The following is a 16,742-nucleotide window of genomic DNA, read 5'->3' on the forward strand; positions in this document are numbered from 1 at the left end:
GAACGAGCTCATTACAGTTATGCTGAATACTTTGGAAGAGACTGAGAGGACGTCCCTTCGTCAAGGCAGGGCTCGGGACTGAGGAGGTGAAACCCCGAAGGATGGGCAGGATTTGAAGCCGAGAAGGGCTGTCTCTCAGCGGACATGGCAAGGGGGAGCCCAGAGGCCGCGTGGCGGGCTACTTTCAACGAACACAAAGCAGGCTGGGGCTTGAAGCTGAGCGAAGTCAGGAGAGAGAGGCTTAATATGAATTCTGGAGCCGTGGGACATCTGCGGGGCTCAGTCCGTGAAGCATCTGCCCTCAGTTCAGGTCATGATCCCAGAGTCCTGGGATCGAGTCCTGCATCAGGCTCCCTGCTCAGTGGGGAGTCTGTTTCTCCGTCTGCCTCTCCGCCAGCTTGTGTTCTCTCTCTCTCTCTCAAATAAATGAATAAAATCTTTTAAAAATATATATGCATTCTGGGAGATAGGCAAGGAGGGGCCAGGCGGGCGGGACCTCATGGTCCCAGAGAGGCATTTAGGTTGCAGCCTAAGAACTTCGAGGCATCACTGAAGGGCTTTGGCAGGGGACAGAATCAGGTTGTCATTGGCTTTGGGGGGGGGACAGCCAAGAGTGGAAATGAGGAGACAGTTGGAAAGCTGCTTACAGTCATTCAGGTGGAAGATGAAGATGGAAGCCTCGATCTGTGTGGGGTGGGGAAGACGAGGGCCAGTGGAAGAGTCCAGACACACTTAGGAAGTGGAATCAACAGGACATTTGGGGGAGCTTTGGCTGCGGAGCTTCAGGGAAGGGAGGATTTGTTCCCATCGTCTGGAGTGGCAGGTGAGAACACATAGGAGAAAATCTCCAGAACCAAGGGCTTGAGAGAGTTCTTTTTTTTTTTTTAAGATTTTATTTATTTATTTGACAGAGAGATCACAAGTAGGCAGAGGCAGGCAGAGAGAAGGGGGGAACCAGGCTCCCCGCCGAGCAGAGAGCCTGATGTGGGGCTCGATCACAGGACCGTGAGATCATGACCTGAGCTGAAGGCAGAGGCTTAACCCACTGAGCCACCCAGACACCTTGAGAGAGTTCTTACACAAGACACCACAGCACTACTCATAAATGAGAAAACAAATCGAACTATGAATACACACAATGACTTGGGAGGCGATCAAGGGCATTATGCTGTGGGGGTGGGGGGGTGAATCCAACCTCACACGGCTGCCTACTGTATGATTCCACTTATGTAACATTCTCAAAGTGACGGAATGATAGAGGATGGAAAACAGATGACCAGTTTCCCAGGGTGAGGGATGGAGGGCGGGTGTGACTGTACAGAGTCGCTCAGGGGAGAATTTCGTGGTGACACTGTAGTTCTGCGTCTTGGTCATGGTGGTGGCAGTTACACACATGGTGAAATGGCAGAGAGCTACAAACACACATGGTTCCAGGGCCAGTTTCCTGGTTTTGATATTGTATTATAGTAACTAAGATTTAACTACCAGGGCAGACTAGGCAAAGAATGCGTGAGAACTTTCTATACTATCTTCACAGCTCCCTATGACTCTATACTTATTGCAAAAATGTTTTTAAATTAGGGGGAAGAAAGAGACAAAATACAGTGTGTGGTATAGAAAACATTTGATGAAACGTAATTACTATACCTCTCCCCGCCCCCCCACCGCCCAAGTTTTCAAGGAACCTCTAACTCAGGCCTGTGGGGGAAATAACAAGGCCTGTGGCTATGGTAACATTCTGATTTGGGGTTGAGGGGAGACTTAGGATGTATTGAATAGAGGGGACAGAAGCTGGACAGAGCTGACAAAGGAATCCATAAGGGCTTTTTTTTTAATCAAAAATACAAATTAGGCAAATTACAAGTTGAGGTAAGAGAAGGGATTCCCATCAAGGTCTTTGAAAGACCAGCGGCATTTATGAATTTGTTTACAGGTCATTAACTCTTTAAGGAAATTCCGAGGAGCAAAGGGAAATCTTAGCAGGGAATCTTGGAAGTCCCACTGGCGACATGTCATTGGCAATGACTGCGTCCTACTGGGACCTTGTTACTTCACGAAGAATGCTTCCTGACCCAACTCAGTTTTTTCATGTGTGTAGAGTAGGCTAGGATTTGGGGGGCACTGAGGTGGGTCTTCCCCATCCAGATCTTTGCCATTTACTGGTTGGTACTAACTTCCCCCTTAGAGTTTCATTCCTTTGGCTTAAAATCAGACTCCCTGTTACAACCTTAATCGTAGCTAAGAGTAGATTTTGATGAGAGGAGACCAGGCCAGCTGTCAGCTGAGGGAAGGGAGCAGAACATATGAGTAAGAAGGGAGAGAAGGCTTCCTTTCGTGGTCTTTGTGGACAACTCGTCTTGTTCAGGGCACATTCCTCACTGCCCCCTCCCCTTATTTACTGCTGAGAGTTCAGTTGAGCAGAGCAGCGCCAGTAGGTTGATGATGATGATGGAGATGGTGATGACAATGGGGGCTATCAGGTTTTAAGTACCTACTGTGGGCCGGGAACTATGCATGCATTTTCTCTCACTTTCACAACAAATCTCACAAAAAGGGTGCTATTTTTTAGCATCTCTTTAAAGGTGTAGAACCAGCTTCAGAGAGGCCAAGGGGCTTGGTATAACCGGGTTAGGAACCCAGGTCTTGTCTGGCCCCAAAGGACTGCCTTAAAAGAGACCGTGATAGGGAAGACTTCATCCAATGGAGGGGCCAGGGAAGGCTCTAGAGGAATCATCCAAAGGACAGTTCTCCAGACACGCTCTCCATCCTCGGGAGTCAACCAGCTCACACTCACCCACAGCTGCTGGGCTCCCATTTCCCTGGTGACAGTCTGTAAGATGGAGATCAGCTAACAAGTCATGGGACAATGTGGACCCCAATTTGGTCACAAGTTTGGCTTCATACCTCCTGTTCCATCAACCTGGGTGTCCCCCAATGTTCAACCAGAAACCTAGGTGGCCTCAAATCTGAATGGTACCATTTTAGGATGCCTGCCCCTCCCCTCATGTGCTGATCCAGAAATGTCTCCTTCCTTTAGGGTAGGGTCTCCTTTCTCCTGTGTGGGGTAGGGACCAGCTAGGTCCCCTCAGCTGCCAAAATGCAATCCGTCTCTCCGGCCTCTGCCCCCGGAAGGACCACAGGCTGTGGTGTTCTCACAGTGAATCTCAAGTAGGAAAGCACTCTTGATGCACGTGGAGATAAAGACAGGTGGGCAAGTTGGAAGGGAGAAAGAAGACCATGGGGTGAGGGCAGAGCTGAGAAGGATGGTGGGGGTGGGCTCATGAAGGCTCGGACTTGGCGGATGTTCCAGAGGGCAAGCTCAGTAACCACATAGTAGGCTTAAGGTCTTTATGCAAAGAAAACCAATAAATGAGGGACGCCTGTGTGGCTCAGTCGGTTAAGCGTCTGCCTTTGGCTTAGGTCATGATCCCGGGGTCCTGGGATAGAGCCCCCCATTGGGCTCCCTGCTCAGCAGGAAGCTTTCTTCTCCCTCTGCCCCTCCCCTTGCTCTTGCTCTCTCTCTCACTCTCTCAAATAAATAAATAAAATCTTCAAAAAAAATCACTAAATGAAAAGCAGGGCCTGACATGATTAAGGAGTGGTCTTGCTTTGGCCTTGGTCCATCACAGTCACCCAGTGACCTTGTCTGATGTTGCTGTTTGTGGAATTGTTTCTGTTGGACAGAGCACCGGGGCCTCACGATGAGTGAAGGGCCAGCCGCTCGCCACACCTAGGCCTAACTGATACCGCCAAGACAGCTCCTGGCTGGTGGGGGATGCTTTTCTCTTTCTCGGTACGTTACAGTGTATTCTAGTCTGTATATTGTGTTAAGCATATCTCATCCATGCACGTATATGTGTATATTTATCCACAGTCCCATACCGGACTCAACTATTGCTAACTTAGTGTTCTTCCCACCACTCATTTCGTCCTGGGGCAAAGGTACATAACCTACGTGCCTTTTTGGCAGACAAGTAATTTAATATCTCTTTCACATTCCAGGCACTCTGAGCCCCCATGGGTTTCTCAACCTAATCTAGGTCTTCTCAACCTAGAATTATTGACCTGGGACTGGGTAATTCTTTGTGGGTGGAGGAAGACTTTCCCTTGCCTTCCAGGATGTTAACTGTACCCTTGCCCTCTACCCACCAGGAGCTGGGAGCGTACCTCCCCACAACCCCCATGTAAAGATCGAAATGATCCCCAGACTTTGGCAAATGACTCCTAAGCGTCAAAATCCTCCAGTTAAGAATTATTGTTCTAAGGCCACAGCTTCGCTAAACGGCTTGCACTTATCTCTTGAGCCTCACCTCCCCCATTCACTTACAACGGACAGTGAACAGTCATCTGGAGTATTGCCCCAGGCTTATTACTGCCTCCAATCAGGCAAAAGGACCACACAAAACTAAGGCACAACTGGGGGAAGGAGGCTCAGAACATATTCCCAATGGAGCTCCTTACTGGAGGAGGGTTTCCAGGTGTCTATCTGTCACTGGTCCCTTGGCCGTGGAGGGATTTCCACAGGTTCCCATTGCTTAATTCCCTTTGCCCTACAGTTGTTGGAGGGACCCCTTGCCTCCCCGCTGTCTAAGAGCTAAGTGTTGGGCATCTACTCTGTTGGCCCTACCCTGGGTTAAAGAGATGGCTAAGGGGCACCCGGGTGGCTCAGTTGGTTAAGTGTTTGCCTTTGGTTCAGGTATGATCCTAAGGTTCTGGGATCAAGCCCCACGTTGGGCTCTCTGCTCAGCCAGGAGCCTGCCTCTCCCTCTTCTTCTCCCTCTACCTCTGCCGCTCCCCCTGCTTGTGCTCTCTTGTGCTCTCCTTCTCTCAAATAAATAAATAAAATCTTTTATTTAAAGAAAGAGAGAGAGAGAGAAGCGCCTGGGTGGCTCAGTGGGTTAAAGCCTCTGCCTTCGGCTCAGGTCATGATCTCAGGGTCCTGGGATCAAGCCTCACATGGAGCTCTCTGCTCAGCGGGGAGCCTGCTTCTCTCTCTCTCTCTCTCTCTCTCTGCTACTTGTGAACTTTCTTTGTCAAATAAATAAAATCTTTAAAAAAAGAGAGAGAGAGAGGTGGCTAAGGTGGACAAATAGCAGACAATCCCAATGCGGTTTGACCAAGAGTCTGAGAGAGGAAAGCCCAAGGAGGCCATGGAATCCCCAAGAATGGCAACTGCCCCTGCCTGGGAGGTCAGGGAAGGGGTCCCAGAGAAGTTGACATGTAAGTTAAGTTACAAAAAAGGAATGGGAATTTTCAAGGCAAAGTCTAGCCTGGGCTAGGCTAAGGCCAGAGAAGGGACTGGAACAGAGGATGGGGTAGCATGGTCTTTGGAAGGTAGTGGTAACTCCAAGTTGCTGACCATTTCCCCAGCTTTAAAAGTGAAGAGAGAAAAGATGAAGGCAGAGTGGTAAACAGGGATCTGCTAATGAAGGGTGCTGCGTGCCAAGCTAAGAAAGGCATTCTTTTTTTTAAAAGATTTTATTTATTTATTTGACAGAGAGAGAGATGACAAGTAGGCAGAGAGGCAGGCAGAGAGAGAGGAGGAAGCAGGCTCCCTGCAGAGCAGAGAGCCCCACGCGGGTCTCGATCCCAGGACCCTGGGACCATGACCTGAGCCGAAGGCAGAGGCTTTAACCCACTGAGCCACCCAGGTGCCCTAAGAAAGGCATTCTTTATCCTGAAGGGATGTAGATCTTGAAACATCCCCAGAAAATTCAGATTTCTTGCTTCTGTTCCCAAAGATGCTGATTCACTTAGAACCCAGCCATCAGTATTTTCTTCTTTAGACTGTTAATATGGTGGATTACATTGATTTTCTTTTTTTCTTTTTCTTTTCTTTTCTTCTTCTTTTTTTTAGAGAGTGTGAGGGGCGGGGGCAGAGGGTGAAAGAATCTTAAGCCAACTCTGTGCTTAGTGCAGAGCCTGACGCAGGGCTCAATCTCACGACCCTGCGAGTATGACCTGAGCTGAAACCAAAAGTTGGATCCTTAACCGACTGAGCCACCCAGGCGCCCCTTATGTTTAAATATAGAATCTGCCTGGCATTAAATTATTGGATAACCCCACTTGGTTGTGGCATATTATTCTTTTTATATGTTGCCAAGTTCTATTTGGCAATACATCGTTGAGGATTTTTGAGTCTATATGCACAAGGGATATTGGTCTGTACTTTGATTGATGTTTGGACCATCTTTGTCTGGTTTTGGTATCAGGCTGATGCTGGCCTCATAAAATAAGTTGAGAAGTACTCCTTCCTCTTCTATTTTCTGAAAGAAATTATGTAGAACTGGTGTTATTCTTTTCAGTGTTTGGTAAAATTCACCAATGAAGCCATCTGGGCCCGTGCTTTTCTTTGGAAAGTGTTGAATTATACATTCAATCTCTTTAATAATTATAGAACTATTTGGGTTATCTGGTTCTCCTTGACTGAATCTTAATAGTTTGTGATTTTCAAGGAACTGGAACATTTCATCTGAAGTGTCAAAATTATGTGCAGAATTATTGGCAGTGTTCCCTTGTTATTCCTTTGATATCTGCAGTGTCTGCATCGACATCCCTGATTTCCCTCCAGATATTAGTCATTTATGTCTTCTTTCTTTTTCTTTGTCAATCTTGCTAGAGGTCTGTCACTTTCATTGGTATTTTCAAAGAAACTGCTTTTGGATTTCATTGCTTTTTTTCTTCTTCTTTTTCTTTTCTTTCTCTGTTTTCAATTGCATTGATTTCTGCTCTTTATTATTTCCTAGTTTCTGCTTCTTTTAGGTTTATTTGGCTCTTCTTTTTGTAGTTTCTTGAGGTGGAAGATTAGATTATTGATTTAAGACCTTCCTTCTTTTCTTACATAAGCATAATGCTATCTGTTTCCTTCTCAACGCTGCTTTAGCTGCACCCCTACAAATTTTGGTATCTTGTACCTTCATTTTCATTCAGTTCAAAATCTTTTCTCATTTCCCTTGACTCTTCGACCCTTGGATTGCTTGGAAATCTGTTTTTGAGCTTCCAAGTATTTAGAGATTTTCCTTATGTCCTTCTGTTATCGATTTCTAGTTTGATTCCATTGTAGTCAGAGAACATATTCTGTATGATTTCAATGCTTTTTAAATTCATTGAGGTTTGTTTTATAATGTAGGATATAGCTCCTTTTGGTGAATGTTCTTCGTACACTTGAAAAAAATGTGTATTTTGCTGGAGTGGTTGGAGTGTTCTAGAAATGTCAGATCTCTTTGGTCGGTAATGTTATTCCATTATTCTCCATCCTTGCTGATTTTGTCTCAGGCACCCTCATTTTTAATCAGATTTGGGGAAATGAAGTGCAGCCTGATATGAAACGCCACTGTTTTGAGAACCAAAAAGGGAATGGTGAAAACCTGATTTAAAGGGCACTAGGTGGGATGCCTGGGTGGCTTAGTCAGTTAAGCATCCAACTCATGGTTTTGACTTAGGTCATCATCTCATGGGTCATGACACAGAGCCCCGTGTGGGGCTCCATGTTCAGGCAGGAGTCTGCTTGAAGAGTTTCTCCTTCTGTCCCTTCCCCCACTCATGTGTGCACTTGTTCACCCTCTCTCTCTCAAATAAATAACTAAATCTTTTTTTATTTTAAAAAATAAAATAAAATATACAAAAGGCCCCAGGATAAAAGGACTCTCTAACCCCAAGTCTTTCCCACTCAGGTGCAGGATGTGAGGGTTTTCACTGACCTAAAGTTCCATGTTGCCTGGAACAAACCACTAGGGATCAGCTGATTAATTCTTTTCCGCCTCCAGAATGGGATTTTGAGATTGTTGGCCTGCAAGGGAATTTTGACTGGGACATCACCAGTAAGGGTCACAAATTTGTCCTACTCTTTTCTTTGTTCCAGCCCAAGGAGCACACTATTCTCACTTCCTGTCCAAGCATGAGCCCCACAGGCCCCCAGCCCCACACTCCCTACTACAGTTTTCTCTGGGAAACACTGAGGTGTGGATGAAAGTGTAAGGAATTGGAGGTACATGGATAACCCCCAGTTTTAGCCAGATTTCCTCAGTCCTCCTCTCCCATACTTCCAAAGTGTGGTTGATTTGGGCTCCTGAGGGGACCAAGTACAGGAAGAGGAGGGGGACACTAGAAGACAAAGCAGTCAAAGACAGTGGTTCTAACTATCAGTGGGTCTCAGAATCTTTTGAGAATTTGAAATAGTTTTGGACTTTATTCCCAGTAAAAAAAAAAATGTCCTTGGGATGGGCCCACAGGCCCTCAGTTTTGGGGTGTTTGCAATTCCCTGAGGAGCATTCATGGTGCCCCATCCTAAGAACTTCTGTTTTAGAGAAAGTGGCAACCTATATGTCCTTCTTCCCCTTCAGATGGCATAAAGCCTCCTTTGTACCCCAAAACATCCCCTCCATCTGCTTTTTTTAAAAAAGATATATTTATTTATTTGACAGACAGAGATCACAAGTAGGCAGAGAGGCACAGAGAAAGAGGGGAAGCAGGCTCCCCACTGAGCAGAGAGTCCAGTGTGGGGCTCGATCCCAGGACCCTGGAAATCATGACCTGAGCCAAAGGCAAAGGCTTTATCCCACTGAGCCACCCAGGTGCCCCTCCCCTCCATCTTCTTGAGTGGCCAAGATTTCTTATTGCTATAGCCAATGGCAAAAGACAATAAGCAGAATCTTAAGGGATCCTGAATAGCCAAAACTATCTTGGAAAAGAAAAACAAAACTGGAAGACACACTTCTTGATTTCAAAACTTATTACAAAGCTATAGTAATTAAAGCAGTGTGGCACTGGCATAAAGACAGACATATAGACTGATGGAATAGAATAGGGAGTTCAGAAATACGCCCTTGCATACAAGGTCAAATATTTTTGGCAAGGGTGCCAAAACCATTCAATAGGGGAAAGAATAGATTTTCAACAAATGGTCCTGGGAAACTGATTATCCACATGCAAAAGAATGAAGTTGGGCCCTTACCTCAGGGCATATATAAAAATTAACCCAAAACAGATCAAGGACCTAAATGTAAGACCTAAAATAAAACTCTTAGAAGAAAACATAGGACAAGAGCTTTATGACATTGGATTTGGCAATGACTTATTGGATATGACACCAAACACACTGGTAACAATAACAAAAAATGGACAAATTGGATGTCATGAAAGTTTTAAAATATTGTGCATCAAAAGACATGGCCAGCAGAGTTAAAAGGCGGCCCCCAAAATGGGAGAATATATTTGTAAATCATGTATCTGGTAAGAGATGAATATCCAGAATATACAGAAAACTCCTAAAACTCAACAACAACAAAGCCGTTCAAAACAGGCAAGAAGCAGCTGGCTGCCTCAGTCAGTGGAACGTGCAACTCTTGATCTCAGGGTTGTGCATTCAAGCCTTACATTGGGCATGGAGTCTACTCAAAAAGGGGCAACCAACAATTGCACTCCTGGTTATTTATCCCAAAGATACAAATGCAGTGATCCAAAGGGGCACCTGCATCCCAGTGTTTATAGCAGCAATGTCCACAATAGCCAAACTATGGAAAGAGACCAGATGTCCATCAACAGATGAATGGATAAAGAAGAAGTGGTATATATATATGTGATGGAATACTATGCAGCCATCAAAAAAGAAATCTTGTCATTTGCAATGACATGGTTGGAACTAGAGGGTAGTATGCTAAGCAAAATAAGTCAATCAGAGAAAGACAATTATCATATGATCTCACTGATATGCAGAATTTAAGAAACAAGGCAGAGGATCATAGGGGAAGGGAGGGAAAAATGAAACAAGATGAAACCAGAGAAGGAGACAAACCATAAGAGACTCTTAATCTCGGAAAACAAACTGAAGGCTCCTGGAGGGGAGGGGGGAGAGAGGTATGGGTGCCTGGGTGATGGACATTGGGGAGGGTATGTGCTATGGTGAGTGCTGTGAATTGTGTAAGACTGATGAATCACAGACCTGTATCCCGAAGACAAATAATCCATTACATGCTAATAATAAAAAAAAGGGGGAGCAGCAAAGGACTTGACTAGCCATTTCTCCAAAGAAGACATAAAAATGGCCAAAAAGTACATGAAGAGATGCTTAACATCACTAATCATTAGAAAAATGAAAATCAAAGCCACAGTGAGATACCACTTTACGTCCATTAGCATGACTACTACAAAAACAAAAAAACAAACAAAAACCCAGAAAACAAATTTTGGCGAGCATATGGAGTAACTGCCACCCTTGTGCATGGTAGGCAGGAACATGAAATGGTGTGGCCATGGTGGCCAACAATATGGCAGTTCCCCCAAAAATTAAAAATAGAACTACCATCCAGCAATTCCACTTTGGTATATACCCAAAAGAATGAAAAGCAAGGTCATGAAGAGATATTGTACATCCACATTCATAGGAGCAATTTTTCATAATAGCTAAAATGTTGAAGCAACCCAAGTGACCATCAGGGGGTGAGTCAATAAAAAAATATGGTGTGTGGGGCGCCTGGGTGGCTCAGTGGGTTAAAGCCTCTGCCTTCATCTCAGGTCATGATCCCAGAGTCCTGGGATCAAGCCCCACATTGGGCTCTCTGCTCAGCAGGGAGCCTGCTTCCTCCTCTCTCTTTGCCTGCCTCTCTGCCTACTTGTGATCTCTGTCTGTCAAATAAATAAAATCTTTTAAAAAAAATATGGTGTGCGCATACAATGGAATATTATTCAGACTTAAAAAGAAATTTTCACTATGCTACAACATGGATGAACCGTGAGGACATTATGCTAAGTGAGATAAGCCAGTCATTAAAGAGACAAAGACTTTATGATTCCATTTATATGAGGTACTTAGAGCAGTCAAATTCATAAAGACAAAGGAGAACAGTGGTGGCCAGGGGCTGTGGGGAGGGGAGAACAGGAAGTGTTGAATGGGTGTGGAGTTTCAGCTTTAAAAGATGAAAAGAGTTCCAGAGCCGGATGATTGCAAAGTAACGTCAAATGTATTTAACATCACTGAACAATGCACTTAAATAGTTAAGGGCATTAATTTTATGGTAAATATATTTTACCACAATTTTTTAATTTTTTTAAAAGATGTTATTTATTTATTTGATAGAGAGAGCGATCACAAGTAGGCAGAGAGGCAGGCAGAGACAGGGAGGGGGAAGCAGGCTCCCTGCTGAACAGAGAGCCCGATGCAGGGCTTGATCTCAGGACCCCGAGATCATGACCTGAGCTGAAGGCAGAGGTTTAACCCACAGAGCCGCTCAGGTGCCCCTATCACAATGTTTTAAAGATTTTATTTATTTAGAGAGAGAGAATGAGCCGGGAGGAGGAGTGGAGAGGGAGAGAGAATCTCAAGCAGACTCCACACCCTGCACAAAGCCGGACCTGAGGCTGGATCTCAGGACCCCCAAGATCATGACCGGAACGGGAAGCTTAACCAGACAATAGGGAGAGCCATTAAGGCCACAGCACTAGCTACTCACTTAGACCTTGAACCCCGGAGATGATCGTCCCTTAGTCTCATGTCCTTCAGCCCCGCTGGATCTCATTGATTCGTGCTTCCATTCCCTAGGCAGTTGGGCTGTTTCCAGAATGTGAACATCACTCATCTTCTGGGAATCACGATGTCTAGAGACAGACTATGATGACTAGGCTCTCTTCTCTGATTTCAGATTTGTGCCAAGTCCGATGTAAGGAGTAAGTACACAGGTGAAAGAGTGCTGCAGACTTGAACTTGGCTGCAGCAGCACTGTGGGAACTTAGAAAACTTACAGGTATATAGAGCTTGGCAGGGTGAAGGGGAAAAAAGAGGGTTTGGTGGGGGCCCTGAATCCCTGTTCAAGTAACTTCTATTTACCCCCATGGGGGTAACAGAGTGGACCCTGATATCAAAACGCATCTTGCATCATTTTATGACGTCAGTTCCTTTATAGTCGTTAACTGGTTTATCACAGTCTTTCTCAACCAAGAACATCCTTTGATTGCTTCATCAGGCGAGGGGAGCACAAAATTTGAGTTGGTTCTCCTGCTCCACCTCCTCTGTCAGCCCAATGACTCATGCATTTTCTCTGGAACATTCCCAGTAACTGCTGTCCCAAACACGAGGCTTCTTCTGCTCTGGCCCAGACTAACATGAATAGCTGTCCCCAGGTAGCTCTAGCTCCTGGGGCTAGTACTGCCCTCTGGAGGTAAGAGAGGAATCCAGCTTCCTGGAGATTCACGGGCTGTTGAATCAGATTCCTCCCCCATATTTGTGTGTTTCTACCACACGCTGACTTCCGGGCTCTCTGGGCTCCAAAGGATAAACAAATCAGGGGAAGCAGCTGGATACGGCGGTGCCCTGCAAAGTTAGGGATGCACACCTTGCATCTTAGGGTACTAGCCTCAGACCCCGGAGCCAGATGAGGCACAATGGGCTCCATTTGCAGAGCAATAGATGAAACCGTCTCAGGATAAGAGCCGAAAGAAAACCATTACCACGCTATATCTCACTCAGCTGTGGTTTTTCTTTTAAAAAAAAAGTGTTTAAAAAAATAAAAAAATAAAAAAGTGTTTAATCTTCATTGACTTTTGAAATTGTGCGGGTAGTTCCGTGGTTCAAAACTCAACAGGTATAAAAATGCATTCAGGGCAAAGCCTCCTTCCCACCTCCGTTTCCCCTCAGGCTCTCTCACTGGAGACGGGCACTAATAAGCAGTTTCTTCTTCTGTCCTTCCACCAACACTTTGTTTCATTCTTTATTACCTCCTCTCCAAGTTTTAATTGGGGCTTTTTTTTTTCAGTGTTTCCACCGGAGTGCTTTGCTCTCTCCGCTTGTAATCAGAGATCACAGAACGTGTCTTTGCAAAACGCAGCTACAAAATTTGCTGTTGCCTGGGTTGCATTTTAAGCAATTCCTTCCTATTCCACAAGAGCTAATCCTTTGCACCCTGCTCTGGGCCCTGAGAGGGACCCCAAGATGAGTAAAGCCTTTGCCACTACCCTGAGGGAACTTCTTTGTTAGTTAGGGACCCGAGACTAGGCATCTGAGATAAATGGCGATAAATGGCTAGAGCGGATGGGGTGCACTGGGGATTCATGCGTTGTCTTATGGAAAGCCTCGAATGCTGAGAGACGTGTGACCTCAGGACTGTTGGTCTTCGGTGACCTGGTGATTCAAGGTCCCCGGAGTCCATAGATCTAGGCTCCAACGCCAGCTCCAGCACTCCAGCAATTTCCTTGACATCTCTAAAGCCAGCCGCTTCCTCTGTTAGATGAAGAAAGCGTTTGCTTCCAGAGGCTTGTGATGCAGGGTAAGCAAGAAGAGGATGATGTGGCGCCCGGCATGCAGGGGGTCCCCTGTAAGTGGGTTGGTTGTGCTTTCTTGTAGGGGAAACCCCATAAAACTTGAGCCCATGGTTGGGGGGGTGAGTGTGTGTAAGTGTGTGCAAGGGGGTGTTGTGAGTGTGTATGTGTGTGTGTGTGAAGGGATGTGGGGTGTGTGGGGGTGTGGGGTGGGTGAGGGGGTGTTGTGAGAGTGTGTGCATGTGAGTGGGGGGAGCATATGTGTGTGTGTGAGTGGTGGCGTGTGTGTGAGCGGGGCTATTGTGAGATTGTGTGTGTGTGAGGGGGTGCTGTGAGAGTGTGCGTGTGTGTGAATAGAGTGTGGAGTGTTGGGGAGTGAGTGTATGGGGGTGGAGGGGCGGGAATGTGTGTGTAGGGGCACATGTAGTGAAACCTATTAATAGTGACAGGTTCATGAGCTCTAAGAAGTGGGAGCAGGGACGAGGCAGAGAGAGAGACCAGAAGGAGGCATTACCCACTGGTGGGAGCTCATACTGCGTCCATGGGGTTGAGCTTCCCAGTTGACCGCTAGGGTTGGCAATGGCAGGGGTGGGGAGGGGTGGTCTTTGACACTTCGTAGGTGTGACCATGACATGCTGAAAGTGTTTGCCAGCGTTCATACAGGAGCGGCGTGGTGGCTCATATGGAAAGAGACAGGACTAGAGGCATAGGGAACGGTAAGGACAGCGTTGAGGGGACAGGTTCTGAGAGCCGGCGCCTTGGTGGGTACAGAGGAAAGAGCTGAGTTCCAGGTGACCATAGGGCTTCTAGCCGGCAGAACTGGGGCTATGACGCTGCCTATAAGAGAACCAGCAAGCGGGACTCAGTTCGGAGGGGGAAATAGTGGTACGTGCCAGCTGTGTCCTTGGGACAGCAAAACACCTAGGGGAAGCAAAACATCCTACTGAAGTAGGTGGTTTGATTTCACTTTCCAATGAATGCAACAAGGGCAACTGAAAAGGTTGCATACATATAAGTACGGAATACCGAGATAGAGCCGATCACATGGGGCCAGTTCGCTGGTTTCCTGATCCTCCGATGCTCTCAATGACAAAGAAAAAATCTGCCTGTAAGGAGAGAGGGAGAAGCAGAATGTGGCTTTAGATCTTGACGTGAGATTAGGGACTGTCTGGATGGTCATGCCGATGAGGATGAACAGAATGCTTTGGCCATCAGCCGTATCTTGGGGTTGTGTTCCTCTGTACTTCTTGGGGACAAAGGCTCTGAGCAGCTGGATTTGCCCAATAGTGTGAGTGGGATGAGGCACATATGTGGAAGGCGTCGGCTATACCATACTGTCCGTGAAGCACCTGCTCTGGGATTGGCACCAAGATTCCACCATCCCAGGTCTCCCTGGGCTGGGGGAGAGATGACCTTCATGCTAACAACTTTTCAGGTCTTCATTACTCTGGGTACATTCCTAACTCCCCTGTCATGAACCGAGTGGCATCTTAGCTTGGTGCCGAGAAGATGACCTAGACGAAAGTGCTCAGAGGCTAATAGAAAGGGTTCATTACTGGGGCATGACACAGAAATCAGAGGGGCCATGTACTGTCTGATTCCATTTGTACAAAATGTCCAGAACAGTCAAGTCCATAGAGATGGGAAGGAGGTTAGTCACCAGGGGTGGCCGGATCAGGGAGGAGGAAGTGAAGGGTGACTGCTATGGGTCAGGGTTTCCCTCTGGAATGATGAAATGTTCTCGAATTAGATAGTGCGGATAGCCGAGTAACTCTGTGACTATTCCAAAACCTCTGAATGATACACTTCAAAGGAATGAACTTTATGATATGTGAATTCTATCTCAATAAAGCTGTTATTTAAGAAACGATCAAAGTAGATGTCTGCATTCATGTCTCATGTGAAACCCACAAATATGTACACACACTGAGGGGTAGCTGCTTTTTCACTGACAGATCACAATTTTAAAACATGTATTACTGAAGGAGAGTTGACATACAGTTACATTAGTGATTCCACAGTGATTCCATAGTGATGCCACAACTCTATACACTACTCCATGCTCACTACACTCATGTACTCACCATCAGTCACCATCACGTTATCATAATAATTTTTATTAACATATAATGTATTGTTTGTTTCAGGGTACAGATCTGTGATCCATCAGTCATACATAATACACAGTGCTCACCATAGCACCTACTGTCCCCAATGTCTATCACCCAACACACCCCATCTCCCCTAGCCTCCTCCCCTCTAGCAACCCTCAGTTTGTTTCCTGAGATTAAGAGTCTCTTACAGTTTGTCTCACTCTCTGGTTTCGTCTTATTTCATTTTCCCCTCCCTTCCCTTGTGATCCTCTGTCTTGTTTCTCAAATTCCTCATATCAGGGAGATCATATGATAATTGTCTTTCTCTGATTGACTTATTTCGCTCAGCATAATACCCTCTAGTTCCATCCACATCATTGCAAATGGCAAGATTTGGGGGGTTTTGATGGCTGCATTGTACACACACACACACACACACACACACACACACACATATGCCACTTCTTTATCCATTCATCTGCCAATGGACGTCTAGGCTCTTTCCATATTGTAGCTATTGTGGACATTACTGCTATAAACATTGGTGTGCACGTGCCCCTTCAGATGACTACATTTGTATCTTTAGGGTAAATAGCCAGTAGTGCGATTGCTGGGTCATAAGGTAGCTCTATTTTCAACTTTTTGAGGAACCTCCAAACTGTTTTCTAGAGTGGCTGCACCAGCTTGCATTCCCACCAACAATGTAGGAGGGTTCCCCTTCCTCTGCATTCTCTCCAACTTCTGTCGTTTCCTGACTTGTTAATTTTAGCCATTGGTGTGAGGTGGTATATCTCACTGTGGTTTTGATTGGTATTTCCCTGATGTCAAGTGATGTTGAGCACTTTTTCATGTGTTTGTTGGGCATTTGGCTGTCTTCTATGCAGAAATGTCTGTTCCTGTCCTCTGCCCATTTCTTGATTGGATTATTTGTTCTTTGGGTGTTGACTTTGATAAGTTCTTTATAGATTTTGGATACTAGCCCTTTATCTGATATGTCATTTGCAAATATCTTCTCCCATTCTGTCAGTTATCTTTTGGTTTTGTTGACTGTTTCCTTTGCTGTGCAAAAGATTTTGATCTGGATGAAGTTCCAACAGTTCATTTTTGCCCTTGCTTCCCTTGCCTTTGGCGATGTTTTTAGGAAGAAGTTACTGTGGCTGATGTCGAAGAGGTTGCTGCCTGTGTTCCCCTCAAGGATTTTGATGGATTCCTGTCTCACATTGAGGTCTTTCATCCATTTTGAGTCTGTTTTTGTGTGTGGTGTAAGGAAATGGTCCAGTTTCGTTCATCTGCATGTGGCTGTCCAATTTCCCAGCACCATTTATTGAAGAGACTGTCTTTTTTCCACTGGACATTCTTTCCTGCTTTGTCAAAGATTAGTTGACCATAGAGTTGGGGGTC

This window comes from Meles meles, chromosome X, assembly GCF_922984935.1.
Source record: "Meles meles chromosome X, mMelMel3.1 paternal haplotype, whole genome shotgun sequence".
NCBI lineage: Eukaryota > Metazoa > Chordata > Mammalia > Carnivora > Mustelidae > Meles > Meles meles.